A 24,885-nucleotide genomic window follows, 5' to 3' on the forward strand; every position below is an offset into this window, starting at 1 on the left:
GCGGGTAAGGGAAAGAGCCCTTTTCAGCCCAGAATTCCAGACCAATGAAGATTCCTCCCTGGGAAAAGGTGCCAGGACAGAAATCCATTGTTCTTTTTCTAGGGGTAATGGGGCCCCATCATTGGCACCTGAGAGCCCAAGGCTGCCACCTTTTGCCTGGGCACAAAGCTCGACGGTGCGTTCCACTTGCAGGTCCGGGGAAGTGCCGTTTTTCAGCCCAGAATTCCAGACGGACGAAAATTCCTCCCAGGGAAAAGGTGCCAGGACAGAAAGCGATTGTTATTTATCTAGTGTTAACGGGGACCCATCATTGGCACCAGAGAGCCCAAGGCTGCCACCTTTTCCCTGGGCGCAAAGCTAGATGGTGCGTGCCACATGCAGGTCAGAGAAAGTCTTTGTTCAGCCCAGGATTCCAGACGGATGACGACTCCTCCCAGGGAAAGGGCTCCCAGGACAGAAAGCGATTGTTCCATTTCTAGTGTTAATGGGGGCCCGTCATTGGCATCTGAGAGCCAGAGGTTGCCTCCTTTTCCCTGGGCGCAAAGCACGACAGTGCGTGCCACGTGCTGGTCCCAGAAAGTGCCATTTTACAGCCCACAATTCCAGACCAATGAAGACTCCTCCCAGGGAAAAGGTGCCAGGACAGAAAGCCATTGTGCTTTTTGTAAAGGTAATGGGGCCCCATCACTGGCACCTGAGAGCCCAAGACTGCCACCTTTTCCCTGGACGCAAAGCTCGATGGTGCGTTCCACTTGCGGGTCCAGGAAAGTGCCGATTCTCAGACCAGAATTCCAAGCCGATGAAGATTCCTCCCAGGGAAATGGTGCCACGACAGAAAGCCATTGTGCCTTTTGTAGGGGTAATGGGGCACCATCATTGGCACCTGAGAGCCCAAGGCTGCCACCTTTTGCCTGGGCACAAAGCTCGACGGTGCGTTCCACTTGCAGGTCCGGGGAAGTGCCGTTTTTCAGCCCAGAATTCCAGACGGATGAAAATTCCTCCCAGGGAAAAGGTGCCAGGACAGAAAGCCATTGTGCTTTTTGTAAAGGTAATGGGGCCCCATCATTGGCACCTGAGAGCCCAAGACTGCCCCCTTTTCCCTGGACGCAAAGCTCGATGGTGCGCTCCACTTGCGGGTCCAGGAAAGTGCCGATTGTCAGACCAGAATTCCAAACCGATGAAGATTCCTCCCTGGGAAAAGGTGCCAGGACAGAAAGCCATTGTGCCTTTTGTAGGGGTAATGGGGCACCATCATTGGCACCTGAGAACCCAAGGCTGCCCCCTTTTCCCAGGGCGCAAAGCTCGACGGTGTGTACCTTGTGCGGGTTTGGGGCAGTGCCATTTCTGAACCCAGATTTCCAGACGGACGAAGATTCCTCCCTGGGAGAAGGTGCCAGGACAGAAAGCAAGTGTTATTTTTCTAGTGTTAACGGGGTCCCATCATTGGCACCTGAGAGCCCAAGGCTGCCACCTTTTGCCTGGGCGCAAATGTCGATGGCGCGTGCCACTTGCGGGTTCGGGGAAGTGCCATTTTGCAGCCCAGAATTCCAGACGGACGAAGACACCTCCCAGGGAAAAGGTGCCAGGTCAGAAATCGAATTGTCCTTTTCTAGGGTCAATGGTGCCCCATCATTGGCACCTCAGAGTTCAAGGCTGCCACCTTTTCCGTGGGCGCAAACATCAACGGCACGTACCACTTTCATGTCCAGGAAAGTGCCATTTTTCAGCCCTGAATTCCAGACGGATGAAGACTCCTCACAGGGAAGAGGCTCCCAGGACAGAAAGCAATTGTTCCATTTCTAGGGTTAATCCGGCCCCATCATTGGCACCTGAGAGCCCAAGGTTGCCTCCTATACCCTGGGCGCAAAGCTCGACCATGCATGCTACGTGAGGGTCCGGGAAATTGCCGTTTCTCATTCCACAGTTCCAGACCGATGAAGATTCCTCCCTGGGAAAAGGTGTCAGGACAGAAAGCCATTGTTCCTTTTCTAGGGTTAATGGGGCTCCATCATTGACACCTGAGAGCCCAAGGCTGCAACCTTTTCCCTGAGCGCAAAGCCCAACGGTGCGTGCCACTTGCGGGTCCAGGAATGTGCCGTTTCTCATCCCAGAATTCGAGGCCGATGAAGATTTCTCCCAGGGAAAAGGTGCCAGGACAGAAAGCGATTGTGCCTTTTCTAGAGTTAATGGGGCCCCAAAATGGACACCTGAGAGCCCAGGGCTGCCACCTTTTCCCTGGGCGCAAAGCTGGATGGAGCATTCCACGTGCGGGTCCAGGAAAGTGCCATTTTTCAGCCCAGAATTCCAGACCTATTAAGATTCCTCAGAGGGAAAAGGTACCAGGAGACAAAGCCATTGGGTATTTTGTAATGCTAATTGGGCCCCATCATTGGCACCTGAGAGCCCAAGGCTGCCACCTTTTCCCTGGGCGCAAAGCACGACGGTGCCTGCCACGTGCATGTCAGAGAAAGTGCTTTGTTCAGCCCAGGATTCCAGACGGATGACGACTCCTCCAAGGGAAAGGGCTCCCAGGACAGAAAGTGATTGTTCCATTTCTAGTGTTAATGGGGGCCCGTCATTGGCATCTGAGAGCCAGAGGTTGCCTCCTTTTCCCTGGGCGCAAAGCACGACAGTGCGTGCCACGTGCTGGTCCCAGAAAGTGCCATTTTACAGCCCAGAATTCCAGACCAATGAAGACTCCTCCCAGGGAAAAGGTGCCAGGACAGAAAGCCATTGTGTTTTTTGTAAAGGTAATGGGGCCCCATCATTGGCACCTGAGAGCCCAAGACTGCCACCTTTTCCCTGGACGCAAAGCTCGATGATGCGTTCCACTTGCGGGTCCAGGAAAGTGCCGATTCTCAGACCAGAATTCCAAACCGATGAAGATTCCTCCCAGGGAAAAGGTGCCAGGACAGAAAGCCATTGTGCCTTTTGTAGGGGAAATGGGGCACCATCATTGGCACCTGAGAGCCCAAGGCTGCCCCCTTTTCCCTGGGTGCAAAGCTAGATGGTGCATACCCTTTGCGGGTCTGGAAAAGGGCTGTTTTTCAGGTCCGAATTCCAGACGGAAGTCAATTCCTCTCTGGGAAAAGGTGCCAGGACAGAAAGCCATTGTGCCTTTTCTAGGGGTAATGGGACCTCATCTTTGGCACCTGAGAGCCCAAGGCTGCCACCTTTTCCCTGGCCGCAAATGTCGATGGCGCGTGCCACTTGCAAGTCCGGGAATGTGCCGTTTCTCATCCCAGACCTCCAGGCCAGCGAAGATTTCTCCCTGGGAAAAGGTGCCAGGACAGAAAGCGATTGTGCCTTTTCTAGGGTTAATGGGGCTCCAAAATTGGCAGCTGAGAGCCCAAGGCTGCCACCTTTTGCCTGGGCACAAATGTCGACGGCGCGTGCCACTTGCGGGTCCGGGGAAGTGCCGTTTTTCAGCCCAGAATTCCAGACGGACGAAGACACCTCCCAGGGAAAAGGTGCCAGGTCAGAAATCGAATTGTCCTTTTCTAGGGTCAATGGTGCCCCATCATTGGCACCTCAGAGTTCAAGGCTGCCACCTTTTCCGTGGGCGCAAACATCAACGCACGTACCACTTTCTTGTCCAGGAAAGTGCCATTTTTCAGCCCTGAATTCCAGACGGATGAAGACTCCTCACAGGGAAGAGGCTCCCAGGACAGAAAGCAATTGTTCCATTTCTAGGGTTAATCCGGCCCCATCATTGGCACCTGAGAGCCCAAGGTTGCCTCCTATACCCTGGGCGCAAAGCTCGACCATGCGTGCTACGTGAGGGTCCGGGAAATTGCCGTTTCTCATTCCACAGTTCCAGACCGATGAAGATTCCTCCCTGGGAAAAGGTGTCAGGACAGAAAGCCATTGTTCCTTTTCTAGGGTTAATGGGGCTCCATCATTGACACCTGAGAGCCCAAGGCTGCAACCTTTTCCCTGAGCGCAAAGCCCAACGGTGCGTGCCACTTGCGGGTCCAGGAATGTGCTGTTTCTCATCCCAGAATTCGAGGCCGATGAAGATTTCTCCCAGGGAAAAGGTGCCAGGACAGAAAGCAATTGTGCCTTTTCTATAGTTAATGGGGCCCCAAAATTGACACCTCAGAGCCCAAGGCTGCCACCTTTTCCCTGGGCGCAAATGTCGACGGCGCGTGCCACTTGCAAGTCCGGGAATGTGCCGTTTCTCATGCCAGAATTCCAGGCCAGCGAAGATTTCTCCCTGGGAAAAGGTGCCAGGACAGAAATCCATTGTTCTTTTTCTAGGGGTAATGGGGCCCCATCACTGGCACCTGAGAGCCCAAGGCTGCCACCTTTTGCCTGGGCACAAAGCTCGACGGTGCGTTCCACTTGCAGGTCGGGGGAAGTGCCGTTTTTCAGCCCAGAATTCCAGACGGACGAAAATTCCTCCCAGGTAAAAGGTGCCAGGACAGAAAGCGATTGTTATTTATCTAGTGTTAACGGGGACCCATCATTGGCACCAGAGAGCCCAAGGCTGCCACCTTTTCCCTGGGCGCAAAGCTAGATGGTGCGTGCCACATGCAGGTCAGAGAAAGTGCTTTGTTCAGCCCAGGATTCCAGACGGATGACGACTCCTCCCAGGGAAAGGGCTCCCAGGACAGAAAGCGATTGTTCCATTTCTAGTGTTAATGGGGGCCCGTCATTGGCATCTGAGAGCCAGAGGTTGCCTCCTTTTCCCTGGGCGCAAAGCACGACAGTGCATGCCATGTGCTGGTCCCAGAAAGTGCCATTTTACAGCCCACAATTCCAGACCAATGAAGACTCCTCCCAGGGAAAAGGTGCCAGGACAGAAAGCCATTGTGCTTTTTGTAAAGGTAATGGGGCCCCATCATTGGCACCTGAGAGCCCAAGACTGCCACCTTTTCCCTGATCGCAAAGCTCGATGGTGCGTTCCACTTGCGGGTCCAGGAAAGTGCCGATTGTCAGACCAGAATTCCAAGCCGATGAAGATTCCTCCCAGGGAAAAGGTGCCAGGACAGAAAGCCATTGTGCCTTTTGTAGGGGTAATGGGGCACCATCATTGGCACCTAAGAGCCCAAGGCTGCCACCTTTTGCCTGGGCACAAAGCTCGACGGTGCGTTCCACTTGCAGGTCCGGGGAAGTGCCGTTTTTCAGCCCAGAATTCCAGACGGATGAAAATTCCTCCCAGGGAAAAGGTGCCAGGACAGAAAGCCATTGTGCTTTTTGTAAAGGTAATGGGGCCCCATCATTGGCACCTGAGAGCCCAAGACTGCCCCCTTTTCCCTGGACGCAAAGCTCGATGGTGCGCTCCACTTGCGGGTCCAGGAAAGTGCCGATTGTCAGACCAGAATTCCAAACCGATGAAGATTCCTCCCTGGGAAAAGGTGCCAGGACAGAAAGCCATTGTGCCTTTTGTAGGGGTAATGGGGCACCATCATTGGCACCTGAGAACCCAAGGCTGCCCCCTTTTCCCAGGGCGCAAAGCTCGACGGTGTGTACCTTGTGCGGGTTTGGGGCAGTGCCATTTCTGAACCCAGATTTCCAGACGGACGAAGATTCCTCCCTGGGAGAAGGTGCCAGGACAGAAAGCAAGTGTTATTTTTCTAGTGTTAACGGGGCCCCATCATTGGCACCTGAGAGCCCAAGGCTGCCACCTTTTGCCTGGGCGCAAATGTCGATGGCGCGTGCCACTTGCGGGTTCGGGGAAGTGCCATTTTGCAGCCCAGAATTCCAGACGGACGAAGACACCTCCCAGGGAAAAGGTGCCAGGTCAGAAATCGAATTGTTCTTTTCTAGGGTCAATGGTGCCCCATCATTGGCACCTCAGAGTTCAAGGCTGCCACCTTTTCCGTGGGCGCAAACATCAACGGCACGTACCACTTTCATGTCCAGGAAAGTGCCATTTTTCAGCCCTGAATTCCAGACGGATGAAGACTCCTCACAGGGAAGAGGCTCCCAGGACAGAAAGCAATTGTTCCATTTCTAGGGTTAATCCGGCCCCATCATTGGCACCTGAGAGCCCAAGGTTGCCTCCTATACCCTGGGCGCAAAGCTCGACCATGCATGCTACGTGAGGGTCCGGGAAATTGCCGTTTCTCATTCCACAGTTCCAGACCGATGAAGATTCCTCCCTGGGAAAAGGTGTCAGGACAGAAAGCCATTGTTCCTTTTCTAGGGTTAATGGGGCTCCATCATTGACACCTGAGAGCCCAAGGCTGCAACCTTTTCCCTGAGCGCAAAGCCCAACGGTGCGTGCCACTTGCGGGTCCAGGAATGTGCTGTTTCTCATCCCAGAATTCGAGGCCGATGAAGATTTCTCCCAGGGAAAAGGTGCCAGGACAGAAAGCGATTGTGCCTTTTCTAGAGTTAATGGGGCCCCAAAATGGACACCTGAGAGCCCAAGGCTGCCACCTTTTCCCTGGGCGCAAAGCTGGATGGAGCATTCCACGTGCGGGTCCAGGAAAGTGCCATTTTTCAGCCCAGAATTCCAGACCTATTAAGATTCCTCAGAGGGAAAAGGTACCAGGAGACAAAGCCATTGGGTATTTTGTAATGCTAATTGGGCCCCATCATTGGCACCTGAGAGCCCAAGGCTGCCACCTTTTCCCTGGGCGCAAAGCACGACGGTGCCTGCCACGTGCATGTCAGAGAAAGTGCTTTGTTCAGCCCAGGATTCCAGACGGATGACGACTCCTCCAAGGGAAAGGGCTCCCAGGACAGAAAGTGATTGTTCCATTTCTAGTGTTAATGGGGGCCCGTCATTGGCATCTGAGAGCCAGAGGTTGCCTCCTTTTCCCTGGGCGCAAAGCACGACAGTGCGTGCCACGTGCTGGTCCCAGAAAGTGCCATTTTACAGCCCACAATTCCAGACCAATGAAGACTCCTCCCAGGGAAAAGGTGCCAGGACAGAAAGCCATTGTGTTTTTTGTAAAGGTAATGGGGCCCCATCATTGGCACCTGAGAGCCCAAGACTGCCACCTTTTCCCTGGACGCAAAGCTCGATGATGCGTTCCACTTGCGGGTCCAGGAAAGTGCCGATTCTCAGACCAGAATTCCAAACCGATGAAGATTCCTCCCAGGGAAAAGGTGCCAGGACAGAAAGCCATTGTGCCTTTTGTAGGGGAAATGGGGCACCATCATTGGCACCTGAGAGCCCAAGGCTGCCCCCTTTTCCCTGGGTGCAAAGCTAGATGGTGCATACCCTTTGCAGGTCTGGAAAAGGGCTGTTTTTCAGGTCCGAATTCCAGACGGAAGTCAATTCCTCTCTGGGAAAAGGTGCCAGGACAGAAAGCCATTGTGCCTTTTCTAGGGGTAATGGGACCTCATCTTTGGCACCTGAGAGCCCAAGGCTGCCACCTTTTCCCTGGCCGCAAATGTCGATGGCGCGTGCCACTTGCAAGTCCGGGAATGTGCCGTTTCTCATCCCAGACCTCCAGGCCAGCGAAGATTTCTCCCTGGGAAAAGGTGCCAGGACAGAAAGCAATTGTGCCTTTTCTAGGGTTAATGGGGCTCCAAAATTGGCAGCTGAGAGCCCAAGGCTGCCACCTTTTGCCTGGGCACAAATGTCGACGGCGCGTGCCACTTGCGGGTCCAGGGAAGTGCCGTTTTTCAGCCCAGAATTCCAGACGGACGAAGACACCTCCCAGGGAAAAGGTGCCAGGTCAGAAATCGAATTGTCCTTTTCTAGGGTCAATGGTGCCCCATCATTGGCACCTCAGAGTTCAAGGCTGCCACCTTTTCCGTGGGCGCAAACATCAACGCACGTACCACTTTCTTGTCCAGGAAAGTGCCATTTTTCAGCCCTGAATTCCAGACGGATGAAGACTCCTCACAGGGAAGAGGCTCCCAGGACAGAAAGCAATTGTTCCATTTCTAGGGTTAATCCGGCCCCATCATTGGCACCTGAGAGCCCAAGGTTGCCTCCTATACCCTGGGCGCAAAGCTCGACCATGCGTGCTACGTGAGGGTCCGGGAAATTGCCGTTTCTCATTCCACAGTTCCAGACCGATGAAGATTCCTCCCTGGGAAAAGGTGTCAGGACAGAAAGCCATTGTTCCTTTTCTAGGGTTAATGGGGCTCCATCATTGACACCTGAGAGCCCAAGGCTGCAACCTTTTCCCTGAGCGCAAATCTCGACGGTGCGTGCCACTTGCGGGTCCAGGAATGTGCTGTTTCTCATCCCAGAATTCGAGGCCGATGAAGATTTCTCCCAGGGAAAAGGTGCCAGGACAGAAAGCAATTGTGCCTTTTCTATAGTTAATGGGGCCCCAAAATTGACACCTCAGAGCCCAAGGCTGCCACCTTTTCCCTGGGCGCAAAGCTCGACGGAGCGTTCCACGTGCCGGTCTTTTTCTAGGATCAATGGTGCCCCATCATTGGCACCTGAGAGTTCAAGGCTGCCACCTTTTCCGTGGGCGCAAACATCAACGCACGTACCACTTTCTTTTCCAGGAAAGTGCCATTTTTCAGCCCTGAATTCCAGACGGATGAAGACTCCTCACAGGGAAGAGGCTCCCAGGACAGAAAGCAATTGTTCCATTTCTAGGGTTAATCCGGCCCCATCATTGGCACCTGAGAGCCCAAGGTTGCCTCCTATACCCTGGGCGCAAAGCTCGACCATGCGTGCTACGTGAGGGTCCGGGAAATTGCCGTTTCTCATTCCACAGTTCCAGATCGATGAAGATTCCTCCCTGGGAAAAGGTGTCAGGACAGAAAGCCATTGCTCCTTTTCTAGGGTTAATGGGGCTCCATCATTGACACCTGAGAGCCCAAGGCTGCAACCTTTTCCCTGAGCGCAAATCTCGACGGTGCGTGCCACTTGCGGGTCCAGGAATGTGCTGTTTCTCATCCCAGAATTCGAGGCCGATGAAGATTTCTCCCAGGGAAAAGGTGCCAGGACAGAAAACAATTGTGCCTTTTCTAGAGTTAATGGGGCCCCAAAATGGACACCTGAGAGCCCAAGGCTGCCACCTTTTGCCTGGGCGCAAAGCTCGACGGAGCTTTCCACGTGCCGGTCTTTTTCTAGGATCAATGGTGCCCCATCATTGGCACCTGAGAGTTCAAGGCTGCCACCTTTTCCGTGGGCGCAAACGTCAACGGCACGTACCACTTTCTTTTCCAGGAAAGTGCCATTTTTCAGCCCTGAATTCCAGACGGATGAAGACTCCTCACAGGGAAGAGGCTCCCAGGACAGAAAGCAATTGTTCCATTTCTAGGGTTAATCCGGCCCCATCATTGGCACCTGAGAGCCCAAGGTTGCCTCCTATACCCTGGGCGCAAAGCTCGACCATGCGTGCTACGTGAGGGTCCGGGAAATTGCCGTTTCTCATTCCACAGTTCCAGACCGATGAAGATTCCTCCCTGGGAAAAGGTGTCAGGACAGAAAGCCATTGTTCCTTTTCTAGGGTTAATGGGGCTCCATCATTGACACCTGAGAGCCCAAGGCTGCAACCTTTTCCCTGAGCGCAAAGCTCGACGGTGCGTGCCACTTGCGGGTCCAGGAATGTGCTGTTTCTCATCCCAGAATTTGAGGCCGATAAAGATTTCTCCCAGGGAAAAGGTGCCAGGACAGAAAGCAATTGTGCCTTTTCTAGAGTTAATGGGGCCCCAAAATTGACACCTCAGAGCCCAAGGCTGCCACCTTTTCCCTGGGCGCAAAGCTCGACGGAGCGTTCCACGTGTGGGTCCGGGAAAGTGCCAGTCTTCAGCCCAGAATTCCAGACCTATGAAGATTCATCAGAGGGAAAAGGTACCAGGAGACAAAGCCATTGTGTATTTTGTAATGCTAATTGGGCCCCATCATTAGCACCTGAGAGCCCAAGGCTGCCACCTTTTCCATGGGTGCAAAGCTCGACGGTGCATACCCTTTGCGGGTCCGGGAACGGGCCGTTTTTCAGCCCAGAATTCCAGACGGAAGTCGATTTCTCCCTGGGAAAAGGTGCCAGGACAGAAAGCGATTGTGCCTTTTCTAGGGTTAATGGGGCCCCAAAATTGGCAGCTGAGAGCCCAGGGCTGCCACCTTTTCCCTGGGCGCAAAGCTCGTCGATGCGTGCCACATGCGGGTAAAGGAAAGAGCCGTTTTCAGCCCAGAATTCCAGACCAATGAAGATTCCTCCCTGGGAAAAGGTGCCAGGACAGAAAGCGATTGTTCTTTTTCTAGGGGTAATGGGGCCCCATTTTTAGCACCTGAGAGCCCAAGGCTGCCACCTTTTGCCTGGGCACAAAGCTCGATGGTGCGTTCCACTTGCAGGTACGGGGAAGTGCCGTTTTTCGGTCCAGAATTCCAGACGGACGAAAATTCCTCCCTGGGAAAAGGTGCCAGGACAGAAAGCGATTGTTATTTATCTAGTGTTAACGGGGACCCATCGTTGGCACCTGAGAGCCCAAGGCTGCCACCTTTTGCCTGGGCGCAAAGCTAGATGGTGCCTGCCACGTGCAGGTCAGAGAAAGTGCTTTGTTCAGCCCAGGATTCCAGACGGATGACGACTCCTCCCAGGGAAAGGGCTCCCAGGACAGAAAGCGATTGTTCCATTTCTAGTGTTAATGGGGGCCCGTCATTGGCATCTGAGAGCCAGAGGTTGCCTCCTTTTCCCTGGGCGCAAAGCACGACAGTGCGTGCCACGTGCTGGTCCCAGAAAGTGCCATTTTACAGCCCAGAATTCCAGACCAATGAAGACTCCTCCCAGGGAAAAGGTGCCAGGACAGAAAGCCATTGTGCTTTTTGTAAAGGTAATGGGGCCCCATCATTGGCACCTGAGAGCCCAAGACTGCCACCTTTTCCCTGGACGCAAAGCTCGATGGTGCGTTCCACTTGCGGGTCCAGGAAAGTGCCGATTCTCAGACCAGAATTCCAAACCGATGAACATTCCTCCCTGGGAAAAGGTGCCAGAACAGAAAGCCATTGTGCCTTTTGTAGGGGTAATGGGGCACCATCACTGGCAGCTGAGAGGCCAAGGCTGCCCCCTTTTCCCTGGGCGCAAAGCTCGACGGTGTGTACCTTGTGCGGGGTTGGGGCAGTGCCATTTTTGAACCCAGATTTCCAGACGGACGAAGATTCCTCCCTGGGAAAAGGTGCCAGGACAGAAAGCAAGTGTTATTTTTCTAGTGTTAAGGGGGCCCCATCATTGGCACCTGAGAGCCCAAGGCTGCCTCCTTTTGCCTGGGCGCAAATGTCGAAGGCGCGCGCCACTTGCGGGTCCGGGGAAGTGCCATTTTTCAGCCCAGAATTCCAGACCTATGAAGATTCCTCAGAGGGAAAAGGTACGAGGAGACAAAGCCGTTGTGTATTTTGTAATGCTAATTGGGCCCCATCATTGGCACCAGAGAGCCCAAGGCTGCCACCTTTTCCCTGGGTGCAAAGCACGACGGTGCATACCCTGTGCGGGTCTGGGAAAGGGCCGTTTTTTAGCCCAGAATTCCATACGGAAGTCAATTCCTCTCTGGGAAAAGGTGTCAGGACAGAAAGCTATTGTGCCTTTTCTAGGGGTAATGGGACCTCATCTTTGGCACCTGAGAGCCCAAGGCTGCCACCTTTTCCCTGGGCGCAAATGTCGACGGCACGTGCCACTTGCAAGTCCGGGAATGTGCCGTATCTCATGCCAGAATTCCAGGCCAGCGAAGATTTCTCCCTGGGAAAAGGTGCCAGGACAGAAAGCCATTGTGCCTTTTCTAGGGTTAATGGGGCCCCAAAATTGGCAGCTGAGAGCCCAGGGCTGCCACCTTTTCCCTGGGCGCAAAGCTAGATGGTGCCTGCCACGTGCAGGTCAGAGAAAGTGCTTTGTTCAGCCCAGGATTCCAGACGGATGACGACTCCTCCCAGGGAAAGGGCTCCCAGGACAGAAAGCGATTGTTCCATTTCTAGTGTTAATGGGGGCCCGTCATTGGCATCTGAGAGCCAGAGGTTGCCTCCTTTTCCCTGGGCACAAAGCACGACAGTGCGTGCCACGTGCTGGTCCCAGAAAGTGCCATTTTACAGCCCAGAATTCCAGACCAATGAAGACTCCTCCAAGGGAAAAGGTGCCAGGACAGAAAGCCATTGTGCTTTTTGTAAAGGTAATGGGGCCCCATCATTGGCACCTGAGAGCCCAAGACTGCCACCTTTTCCCTGGACGCAAAGCTCGATGGTGCGTTCCACTTGCGGGTCCAGGAAAGTGCCGATTCTCAGACCAGAATTCCAAACCGATGAAGATTCCTCCCTGGGAAAAGGTGCCAGAACAGAAAGCCATTGTGCCTTTTGTAGGGGTAATGGGGCACCATCACTGGCAGCTGAGAGGCCAAGGCTGCCCCCTTTTCCCTGGGCGCAAAGCTCGACGGTGTGTACCTTGTGCGTGGTTGGGGCAGTGCCATTTTTGAACCCAGATTTCCAGACGGACGAAGATTCCTCCCTGGGAAAAGGTGCCATTACAGAAAGCAAGTGTTATTTTTCTAGTGTTAACGGGGCCCCATCATTGGCACCTGAGAGCCCAAGGCTGCCTCCTTTTGCCTGGGCGCAAATGTCGAAGGCGCGCGCCACTTGCGGGTCCGGGGAAGTGCCATTTTTCAGCCCAGAATTCCAGACCTATGAAGATTCCTCAGAGGGAAAAGGTACGAGGAGACAAAGCCATTGTGTATTTTGTAATGCTAATTGGGCCCCATCATTGGCACCAGAGAGCCCAAGGCTGCCACCTTTTCCCTGGGTGCAAACACGACGGTGCATACCCTGTGCGAGTCTGGGAAAGGGCCGTTTTTCAGCCCAGAATTCCATACGGAAGTCAATTCCTCTCTGGGAAAAAGTGTCAGGACAGAAAGCCATTGTGCCTTTTCTAGCGGTAATGGGACCTCATCTTTGGCACCTGAGAGCCCAAGGCTGCCACCTTTTCCCTGGGCGCAAATGTCGACGGCGCGTGCCACTTGCAAGTCCGGGAATGTGCCGTTTCTCATGCCAGAATTCCAGGCCAGCGAAGATTTCTCCCTGGGAAAAGGTGCCAGGACAGAAAGCCATTGTGCCTTTTCTAGGGTTAACGGGGCCCCAAAATTGGCACCTGAGAGCCCAGGGCTGCCACCTTTTGCCTGGGCGCAAAGCTCGACGGTGCGTGCCACATGCGGGTAAGGGAAAGAGCCCTTTTCAGCCCAGAATTCCAGACCAATGAAGATTCCTCCCTGGGAAAAGGTGCCAGGACAGAAAGCGATTGTTCTTTTTCTAGGGGTAATGGGGCCCCATTTTTAGCACCTGAGAGCCCAAGGCTGCCACCTTTTGCCTGGGCACAAAGCTCGACGGTGCGTTCCACTTGCAGGTCGGGGGAAGTGCCGTTTTTCAGCCCAGAATTCCAGACGGACGAAAATTCCTCTCTGGGAAAAGGTGCCAGGACAGAAAGCGATTGTTATTTATCTAGTGTTAACGGGGACCCATCATTGGCACCAGAGAGCCCAAGGCTGCCACCTTTTCCCTGGGCGCAAAGCTAGATGGTGCCTGCCACGTGCAGGTCAGAGAAAGTGCTTTGTTCAGCCCAGGATTCCAGACGGATGACGACTCCTCCCAGGGAAAGGGCTCCCAGGACAGAAAGCGATTGTTCCATTTCTAGTGTTAATGGGGGCCCGTCATTGGCATCTGAGAGCCAGAGGTTGCCTCCTTTTTCCTGGGCGCAAAGCACGACAGTGCGTGCCACGTGCTGGTCCCAGAAAGTGCCATTTTACAGCCCAGAATTCCAGACCAATGAAGACTCCTCCCAGGGAAAAGGTGCCAGGACAGAAAGCCATTGTGCTTTTTGTAAAGGTAATGGGGCCCCATCACTGGCACCTGAGAGTCCAAGACTGCCACCTTTTCCCTGGACGCAAAGCTCGATGGTGCGTTCCACTTGCGGGTCCAGGAAAGTGCCGATTGTCAGACCAGAATTCCAAACCGATGAAGATTCCTCCCTGGGAAAAGGTGCCAGGACAGAAAGCCATTGTGCCTTTTGTAGGGGTAATGGGGCACCATCACTGGCAGCTGAGAGGCCAAGGCTGCCCCCTTTTCCCTGGGCGCAAAGCTCGACGGTGTGTACCTTGTGCGTGGTTGGGGCAGTGCCATTTTTGAACCCAGATTTCCAGACGGACGAAGATTCCTCCCTGGGAAAAGGTGCCAGGACAGAAAGCAAGTGTTATTTTTCTAGTGTTAACGGGGCCCCATCATTGGCACCTGAGAGCCCAAGGCTGCCACCTTTTGCCTGGGCGCAAATGTCGAAGGCGCGCGCCACTTGCGGGTCCGGGGAAGTGCCATTTTTCAGCCCAGAATTCCAGACCTATGAAGATTCCTCAGAGGGAAAAGGTACCAGGAGACAAAGCCGTTGTGTATTTTGTAATGCTAATTGGGCCCCATCATTGGCACCTGAGAGCCCAAGGCTGCCACCTTTTCCCTGGGTGCAAAGCTCGACGGTGCATACTCTGTGCGGGTCCGGGAAAGGGCCGTTTTTCAGCCCAGAATTCCAGACGGAAGTCGATTCCTCTCTGGGAAAAGGTGTCAGGACAGAAAGCCATTGTGCCTTTTCTAGGGGTAATGGGACCTCATCTTTGGCACCTGAGAGCCCAAGGCTGCCACCTTTTCCCTGGGCGCAAATGTCGACAGCGCGTGCCACTTGCAAGTCCGAGAATGTGCCGTTTCTCATCCCAAAATTCCAGGCCAGCGAAGATTTCTCCCTGGGAAAAGGTGCCAGGACAGACAGCGATTGTGCCTTTTCTAGGGTTAATGGGGCCCCAAAATTGGCAGCTGAGAGCCCCGGGCTGCCACCTTTTCCCTGGGCGCAAAGCTCGACGGTGCGTGCCACATGCGGGTAAGGGAAAGAGCCCTTTTCAGCCCAGAATTCCAGACCTATGAAGATTCCTCCCTGGGAAAAGGTGCCAGGACAGAAAGCGATTGTTCTTTTTCTAGGGGTAATGGGGCCCCATCATTGGCACCTGAGAGCCCAAGGCTGCCCCCTTTTCCCTGGGCGCAAAGCTCGACGGTGTGTACCTTGTGCGTGGTTGGGGCAGTGCCATTTTTGAACCCAGATTTCCAGACGGACGAAGATTCCTCCCTGGGAAAAGGTGCCATTACAGAAAGCAAGTGTTATTTTTCTAGTGTTAACGGGGCCCCATCATTGGCACCTGAGAGCCCAAGGCTGCCTCCTTTTGCCTGGGCGCAAATGTCGAAGGCGCGCGCCACTTGCGGGTCCGGGGAAGTGCCATTTTTCAGCCCAGAATTCCAGACCTATGAAGATTCCTCAGAGGGAAAAGGTACGAGGAGACAAAGCTGTTGTGTATTTTGTAATGCTAATTGGGCCCCATCATTGGCACCAGAGAGCCCAAGGCTGCCACCTTTTCCCTGGGTGCAAACACGACGGTGCATACCCTGTGCGAGTCTGGGAAAGGGCCGTTTTTCAGCCCAGAATTCCATACGGAAGTCAATTCCTCTCTGGGAAAAGGTGTCAGGACAGAAAGCCATTGTGCCTTTTCTAGCGGTAATGGGACCTCATCTTTGGCACCTGAGAGCCCAAGGCTGCCACCTTTTCCCTGGGCGCAAATGTCGACGGCGCGTGCCACTTGCAAGTCCGGGAATGTGCCGTTTCTCATGCCAGAATTCCAGGCCAGCGAAGATTTCTCCCTGGGAAAAGGTGCCAGGACAGAAAGCCATTGTGCCTTTTCTAGGGTTAACGGGGCCCCAAAATTGGCACCTGAGAGCCCAAGGCTGCCACCTTTTCCCTGGGCGCAAAGCTCGACGGTGCGTGCCACATGCGGGTAAGGGAAAGAGCCCTTTTCAGCCCAGAATTCCAGACCAATGAAGATTCCTCCCTGGGAAAAGGTGCCAGGACAGAAATCCATTGTTCTTTTTCTAGGGGTAATGGGGCCCCATCATTGGCACCTGAGAGCCCAAGGCTGCCACCTTTTGCCTGGGCACAAAGCTCGACGGTGCGTTCCACTTGCAGGTCGGGGGAAGTGCGGTTTTCAGCCCAGAATTCCAGACGGACGAAAATTCCTCTCTGGGAAAAGGTGCCAGGACAGAAAGCGATTGTTATTTATCTAGTGTTAACGGGGACCCATCATTGGCACCAGAGAGCCCAAGGCTGCCACCTTTTCCCTGGGCGCAAAGCTAGATGGTGCCTGCCACGTGCAGGTCAGAGAAAGTGCTTTGTTCAGCCCAGGATTCCAGACGGATGACGACTCCTCCCAGGGAAAGGGCTCCCAGGACAGAAAGCGATCGTTCCATTTCTAGTGTTAATGGGGGCCCGTCATTGGCATCTGAGAGCCAGAGGTTGCCTCCTTTTCCCTGGGCGCAAAGCACGACAGTGCGTGCCACGTGCTGGTCCCAGAAAGTGCCATTTTACAGCCCAGAATTCCAGACCAATGAAGACTCCTCCCAGGGAAAAGGTGCCAGGACAGAAAGCCATTGTGCTTTTTGTAAAGGTAATGGGGCCCCATCACTGGCACCTGAGAGTCCAAGACTGCCACCTTTTCCCTGGACGCAAAGCTCGATGGTGCGTTCCACTTGCGGGTCCAGGAAAGTGCTGATTGTCAGACCAGAATTCCAAACCGATGAAGATTCCTCCCTGGGAAAAGGTGCCAGGACAGAAAGCCATTGTGCCTTTTGTAGGGGTAATGGGGCACCATCACTGGCAGCTGAGAGGCCAAGGCTGCCCCCTTTTCCCTGGGCGCAAAGCTCGACGGTGTGTACCTTGTGCGTGGTTGGGGCAGTGCCATTTTTGAACCCAGATTTCCAGACGGACGAAGATTCCTCCCTGGGAAAAGGTGCCAGGACAGAAAGCAAGTGTTATTTTTCTAGTGTTAACGGGGCCCCATCATTGGCACCTGAGAGCCCAAGGCTGCCACCTTTTGCCTGGGCGCAAATGTCGAAGGCGCGCGCCACTTGCGGGTCCGGGGAAGTGCCATTTTTCAGCCCAGAATTCCAGACCTATGAAGATTCCTCAGAGGGAAAAGGTACCAGGAGACAAAGCCGTTGTGTATTTTGTAATGCTAATTGGGCCCCATCATTGGCACCTGAGAGCCCAAGGCTGCCACCTTTTCCCTGGGTGCAAAGCTCGACGGTGCATACCCTGTGCGGGTCCGGGAAAGGGCCGTTTTTCAGCCCAGAATTCCAGACAAAAGTCGATTCCTCTCTGGGAAAAGGTGTCAGGACAGAAAGCCATTGTGCCTTTTCTAGGGGTAATGGGACCTCATCTTTGGCACCTGAGAGCCCAAGGCTGCCACCTTTTCCCTGGGCGCAAAGCTAGATGGTGCCTGCCACGTGCAGGTCAGAGAAAGTGCTTTGTTCAGCCCAGGATTCCAGACGGATGACGACTCCTCCCAGGGAAAGGGCTCCCAGGACAGAAAGCGATTGTTCCATTTCTAGTGTTAATGGGGTCCCGTCATTGGCATCTGAGAGCCAGAGGTTGCCTCCTTTTCCCTGGGCGCAAAGCACGACAGTGCGTGCCACTTGCTGGTCCCAGAAAGTGCCATTTTACAGCCCAGAATTCCAGACCAATGAAGACTCCTCCCAGGGAAAAGGTGCCAGGACAGAAAGCCATTGTGCTTTTTGTAAAGGTAATGGGGCCCCATCATTGGCACCTGAGAGCCCAAGACTGCCACCTTTTCCCTGGACGCAAAGCTCGATGGTGCGTTCCACTTGCGGGTCCAGGAAAGTGCCGATTCTCAGACCAGAATTCCAAACCGATGAAGATTCCTCCCTGGGAAACGGTGCCAGGACAGAAAGCCATTGTGCCTTTTGTAGGGGTAATGGGGCACCATCATTGGCACCTGAGAGCCCAAGGCTGCCCCCTTTTCCCTGGGCGCAAAGCTCGACGGTGTGTACCTTGTGCGGGTTTGGGGCAGTGCCATTTCTGAACCCAGATTTCCAGACGGACGAAGATTCCTCCCTGGGAGAAGGTGCCAGGACAGAAAGCAAGTGTTATTTTTCTAGTGTTAACGGGGCCCCATCCTTGGCACCTGAGAGCCCAAGGCTGCCACCTTTTGCCTGGGCGCAAATGTCGATGGCGCGTGCCACTTGCGGGTTCGGGGAAGTGCCATTTTTCAGCCCAGAATTCCAGACGGACGAAGACACCTCCCAGGGAAAAGGTGCCAGGTCAGAAATCGAATTGTCCTTTTCTAGGGTCAATGGTGCCCCATCATTGGCACCTCAGAGTTCAAGGCTGCCACCTTTTCCGTGGGCGCAAACATCAACGGCACGTACCACTTTCTTGTCCGGGAATGTGCCGTTTCTCATCCCAGAATTCCAGGCCAGCGAGGATTTCTCCCTGGGAAAAGGTGCTCTCAGCTGCCAATGATGGGGCCCCATTAACCCAAGATATGGAATAATCCCTTTCTGTCCTAGCAGATTTTCTTAGGGAGGAATCATCGTCCGTCTTGAATTCTGAGTTTAAAAACAGCATGTGGCTTGCACCGTCATGCTTTGCACCCATGGGAAAAGATGGCAGCCTTGGACTCTAAGGTGTCAATGATGGGGCCCCATTAACTCAAGAAATGTAAAAATCCCTTTCTGTCCTTGCACCTTTTCCCAGGGAGGAATCTTCGTCTGTCTGGAAATCTGGGCTGAAAAACCACAATTTCCCTGACTCGCACTTGCCACGCTCCATTGAGGTTTGAGCCCAGGGAAAAGGTGGCAGCCTTTGGCTCTCAGATCCCAAAGATGGGGCCGCATTAACCCTAGAAATGGAGCAATCGCTTTCTGTCCTGGCACCTTTTCCCTGGGAGGAATCATCGTCCGTCTGGAAGTCTGGGCTGAAAAACCTGCATGTGGCACGCACCGTTGGGCTTTGAGCCCAGGGAAAAGGTGACAGCCTTGGGCTGTGATGTGCCAATGAGGGGGCCGCATTTACCCTAGAACTGGAACAATCGCTTTCTATACTGGCACATTTTCCCTGGGAGGAATTTTTGTCATTCTGGAAATCTGGACTGAAAAAAGGCACGTACCCTGACCAGCACCTGGCACACTCTGTCGAGCTTTGAGCCCAGGGAAAAGGTGTCACCCTTGGGCTCTCAGCTGCCAATGATGGGGCCCCATTACCCCTAAGAAAGGTACAATCGCTTTCTGTCCTGGCACCTTTTCCCTGGGAGGAATCATGGTCTGCCTGGAATTCCGGGCTCATAAACGGCACTTTCCCTGACCTGCACCTGGTACCCTCTGTCGTGCTTTGAGGCCAGGGAAAAGGTGGCATCTTTGGGCTCACAGGTGCCAATGATGGGACCCCATTACCCCAGGAAATGTAAAAATCCCTTTCTGTCTAAACACCTTTTCTCTGGGAGGAATCTTGGTCCATCTGGAATTCTGGGCTGAAAAAAGGCACTTTACCTGACCCGCAGGTGGCATGCACCATCGATCTTTGAGGCCAGGGAAAAGGTGGCAGTCTTGGGCTCTCAGCTGCCAAAGATGGGGCCACATTAACCCTAGAAAAGGAACAATCGCTTTCTGTACTGGCACCTTTTCCCTGGGAGGAATCATCGTCCATCTCGATTTCTGGGCTGAAAAAACCGCATGTGGCATGCACCGCCTAGCTTTGCGCCCAGGGAATAGGTGGCGACCTTCAGCTCTCAAGTGCCATGATGGGGCCCCATTAACACTAGAAAAGGAACAAACGCTTTCTGTCCAGGCACCTTTTCCCTGGGAGGAATCTTCATCCTTCTGGAAATCTGGACTGAAAAATTACGCTTGCCCAGAAGCGCTCCTGGCACAATCCGTCGAGCTTTGAGGCCAGGGAAAAGGTTGCAGCTTTTGGCTCACAAGTGCCAGCGATGGGGCCCCTTAAACCTAGAAATGGAACAATCGCTTTCTGTCTTGGAACTTTATCCCAGGGTAGAATTTTAAACCGCTTGGAATTCTGGGCTGATAAACGGCACTTTCCCTGACCCGCACCTTGTATGCTCCGTGAAGCTTTCAGCCCAGGGAAAAGGAGGCAGCCTTGGGCTCTCAGTTGCCAAAAGTGGGGCCGCATTAACACTAGAAAAGGAAGAATCGCTGTCTGTCCTGGCACATTTTCCCTGGCAGGAATGTTCATCCGTCTGAAAATCTGGGCTGAAAAACCTGCAAATGCCACTCACCGTCGGGCTTTGCGACCAGGGAAAAGGTGACAGCCTTGGGCTGTCAGGTGCCAATGAGGGGGCCGCGTTTACCCTAGAATTGGAACAATCACTTTCTGTCCTGGCACTTTTTCCCTGGGAGGAATCTTGGTCCGTCTGGAATTCTGGGCTGAAAACCGGCACTTTCCCAGACCCGCACCTCGACCGCACTGTCGAGCTTTGCGCCCAGGGAAAAGGTGGCAGCCTTGGGCTGTCAGGTGCCTAAGATGGGTCCGCATTAACCCTAGAAAAATAACAATCTCTTTCTGTCCTGGCACGATTTGCCAGGAAGGAATCTTCATCCGTCTGGAATTCTGGGCTGAAAAACCCGCATGCGACATGGACCTTTGGGGTGTGCGCCCAGGGAAAAGGTGGCAGCCTTGGGCTCTCAGGTGTCAATGATGGGGCCCCATTAACCCTAGAAAAGGAACAATCGCTTTCTGTCCTGGCACCTTTTCTAAAGGAGGAATCTTCATCCGTCTGAAATTCTGGTCTGGAAAACCGCACTTTCCCGGGCCCGCACTTGGCACCCTCCGTCGTGCTTTGAGGCCAGGGAAAAGATGGCAGCCTTGTGCTCTAAGGTGCCAATGATGGGACCGCATTACCCCTAGAAGAGGCACAATCGCTTTCTCTACTAGCACATTTTCCCAGGGAGGAATCTTCGTCCGTCTGGAATTCTGGGCTGAGAAACGGCACTTTCCCGGACCCGCACTTGGCACCCTCCGTCGAGCTTTGAGCCCAGGGAAAAGGTGGCAGCCTTGGGCTCTCAGATCCCAAAGATGGGGCCGCATTAACTCTAGAAAAGGAGCAATCCCTTTCTGTCCTGGCACCTTTTCCCTGGGAGGAATCATCGTCCATTTGGAATTCTGCGCTGAAAAACCCGCATGTGGCACGCACCGTTGGGCTTTGAGCCCAGGGAAAAGGTGACAGCCTTGGGCTGTGAGGTGCCAATGAGGGGGCGGCATTTACCCTAGAACTGGAACAATCGCTTTCTATCCTGACACATTTTCCCTGTGACGAATCTTCGTCATTCTGGAAATCTGGGCTGAAAAAAGGGGTACCCTGACCAGCACCTGGCACACTCTGTGGAGCTTTGAGCCCAGGGAAAAGGTGGCAGGCTTGGGCTCTCAGGTGTCAGTGATGGGGCACCATTACCTCTAAGAAAGGCACAATAGCTTTCTGTCCTGGCACCTTTTCCCTGGGAGGAATCATGGTCTGCCTGGAATTCTGGGCTGAAACACGGCACTTTCCCTCACCCGCACTTGGCACGCTCTGTCGAGCTTTGAGCCCAGGGAAAAGGTGGCAGCCTTAGGCTCTGAGGTGTCAATGATGGGGCCCCATTACTCCTAGAAAAGGCACAATCCCTTTCTGTCCTAGCACCTTTTCTCTGGGAGGAATCTTGGGCCCTCTGCAATTCTGGGCTGACAACTGGAACTTTCCCAGACCCGCACCTCGCCCGCACTGTCGAGCTTTGAGCCCAGGGAAAAGGTGGCAGCCTTGGGCTCTCAGGTGCCTAAGATGGGTCCACATTAACCCTAGAAAAGGAAGAATCGCTGTCTGTCCTGGCACGATTTCCAAGGGAGGAAAGTTCATTTTTCTGGATTGAAAAACCCGCATGTGACAGGGAACGTTGGGGTGCTCACCGAGGGAAAAGGTGGCAGCATTGGCTCTCAAGTGCCAATGATGGGGCCCCATAAACCCTAGAAAAGGAACAATTGCTTTCTGTCCTGGCACTTTTTTCCCTAGCAGTAATCCTCGTCCATCTGGAATTCTGGGCTGAGAAACGGCACTTTCCCGGACCCCACCTGACACACTCCTTTGAGCTTTGAGCCCAGGGAAAAGGTGACAGCCTTGGGCTGTCATGTGGCAATGAGAGGGACGCATTTACCCTAGAACTGGAACAATCGCTTTCTGTCCTGGAACATTTTCCAAATGAGGAATCTTCGTCATTCTGGAAATCTGGGTTGAAAAACAGCATGTACCCTTACCCGCCGCTGGCATACTCCATCGAGCGTTGAGCCCAGGGAAAAGGTGGCAGCCTTGGGTTATCAGGTGGCAATGATGGGGCCCCATTACCCCTAGGAAACGCATAATCGCTTTCTGTCCTGGCACATTTTCTCTGGGAGGAATCTTTGTCTGTCTGGAATTCTGGGCTGAAAAACGGCACTATCCAGATCCGTACTTGGCACGCTCCGTCGAGCTTTGAGCCCAGGGAAAAGGTGGCAGCCTTGGGCTCTCAGGAGTCAATGATGGGGCCGTATTAACCCAAGAAATGGAACAATCCATTTCTGTCCTGGCACCTTTTCCCAGGGAGGAATCATCGTCTGTCTGGAATTCTGGGCTTAAAAAAGAGCATGTGGCATGCACCGTCCGGCTTTACGCCCAGGGAAAAAATGGGGGCCTTGGACTCTCAGGTGCCAATGATGGGGCCCCATTAACCCAAGAAATGTAAAAATCCCTTTCTGTCCTTGCACCTTTTCCATGGGAGTAATCTTCATCCGTCTGGAAATCTCGGCTGAAAAACAGCACTTTCCTGGACTCGCAGTTGGCACGCTCCATTGAGCTTTGAGCCCAGGCAAAAGGTGGCAGCCTTGGGCTCTCATGTGCCAATGATGGGGCCCCATTATTATTAGAAAACGCACAAACGCTTTCTCTCCTAGCACCTTTTCCCTGGGAGGAATCTTCATCCGTCTGGAATTCTGGGATGAAAATCGGCACTTTCCTGGACCCGCACAAATACGCACCATTGAGCTTTGCGACCATGGAATAGGTGGCAGCCTTGGGCTCTCAGGTGCCAATGATGGGGCCCCATTACCTTTACAAAATACACAATGGCTTTGTTTCCTGTCACCTTTTCCCTCTGAGGAATCTTCATCGGTCTGGAATTCTGGGCTGAAAAAATGGCACTATGCCTGACCCGCACAACTATGCACCGTCGAGTATTGCAACCTGGGTAAAGGTGGCAGCTTTGGGCTCTCACGTGACAATGATGGAGCCCCATTACCCCTAGAACTGGAACAATCGCTTTCTGTCCTGGCACCTTTTCCCTGAGAGGAATCTTACTCGGTCTGTAATTCTGGGCTGAAAAATGGCACTTTCCCAGACCCGCACGTAGCACGCTCCGTCGAGCTTTGCGACCAGGATAAAGGTGGCAGCCTTGGGCTCTCAGGTGCCAATGATGGGGCACCAATAACCCTAGAAAAGGCACAATCGTTTCCTGTCCTGGCATCTTTTCCCAGTGAGAAATCTTCATCCGTCTGGAAACCTGGGCTGAAAAAATGGCACTATCCCTGACCCGCACAACTATGCACCGTCGAGTATTGCAACCTGGGTAAAGGTGGCAGCTTTGGGCTCACACGTGCCAATGATGGGGCACCATTACCCCTAGAACTGGAACAATCGCTTTCTGTCCTGGCGCCTTTTCCCTGGGAGGAATCTTCATCGGTCTGTAATTCTGGGCTGAAAAATGGCACTTTCCCAGACCCGCACGTAGCACGCTCCGTCGAGCTTTGCGACTAGGGTAAAGGTGGCAGCCTTGGGCTCTCAGGTGCCAATGATGGGGCCCCATTACCTTTACAGAATGCTCAATGGCTTTGTGTCCTGGCAACTTTTTCCTGGGAGGAATCTTCATTGGTCTGGAATTCTGGACTGAAAAATGGCACTTTCCCGGACCCTCACATAGCACGCATGGTCGAGCTTTGCACCCAGGGTATAGGAGGCAGCCTTGGGCTCTCAGGTGCCAATGATGGGAGCCCGATTAACCCCAGAAATGGAACAATCGCTTTCTGTCCTGGGAGCCTCTTCCCTGTGAGGAGTCTTCATCCGTCTGGAATTCAGAGCTGAAAAACAGCACTTTCCCGGACAAGAAAGTGGTACGCGCCGTTGATGTTTGCGCCCACGGAAAAGGTGGCAGCCTTGAACTCTGAGGTGCCAATGATGGGGCACCATTGACCCTAGAAAAGGACAATTCGATTTCTGACTCTCAGGTTCCAGTTTTGGGGCCCCATTACCTAGAAAAGGCACAATCCCTTTCTGTCCTGGCACCTTATCTCAGGGAGACATCTTCATCGTCCTGGAATTATGGGCTGAAAAATGGCACTTTCCCGGACCCGCAAGTGGCAGCGCCTTCAAGTTTTTCGCCCAGGGAAAAGGTGGCAGCCTTGGGCTCTCAGGTGCCCGTGATGGGACCCCATTCACCCTAGAAAAGGAGAAATCGATTTCTGTCCAGGCACCTTTTCCCTCTGAGGAATCTTCATCGGTCTTGAAACCTGGAATGAGAAACGGCAATTTCCCGGACCCTCTCGTTATCACGCACCTTTGAGCTTTGCGCCCAGGGAAAAGGCGGCAAACTTGGGCTCTCAGGTGCCTCTGACGGGGCCCGATTTCCTCTAGAAAAGGCACAATGGCTTTCTGTCCTGGCACCTTTTCCCTGGGAGTAATCGTCTTCCTTCTGGAATTCTGGGTTTGAAAAACGGCACTTTCCTGGACGCGCACAAGGTACGCACCGTCGAGCTAAAAGGTGGCAAACCACCGAGTAAAAGGTGGCAAACTTGGGCTCTCAGGTGCCAATGATGGGGCCGCATTACTTCTAGAAAATGCACAGTGGCTGTCTGTCCTGGCACCTTTACCCAGGGAGGCAATTTCTTCCGTCTGGAATAGTGGGCTGAAAAACAGCACTTTCCCAGTCACGCACGTATCACGCACTGTCGAGCTTTTCGCCCTGGGAAAAGGTGGCAGCCTTGGGCTCTCAGGTGCTCTTCTAACACGTGAAACTCTTGATTTCTGACAGACAGGAGACATGAGGGCACATATTTCTTATGGTTTTGGAAAGTAAATAATTTGCATCTAAAACTC

The sequence above is a fragment of the Pithys albifrons genome, chromosome 17, assembly GCF_047495875.1.
Source record: "Pithys albifrons albifrons isolate INPA30051 chromosome 17, PitAlb_v1, whole genome shotgun sequence".
Classification (NCBI taxonomy): Eukaryota; Metazoa; Chordata; class Aves; order Passeriformes; family Thamnophilidae; genus Pithys; species Pithys albifrons.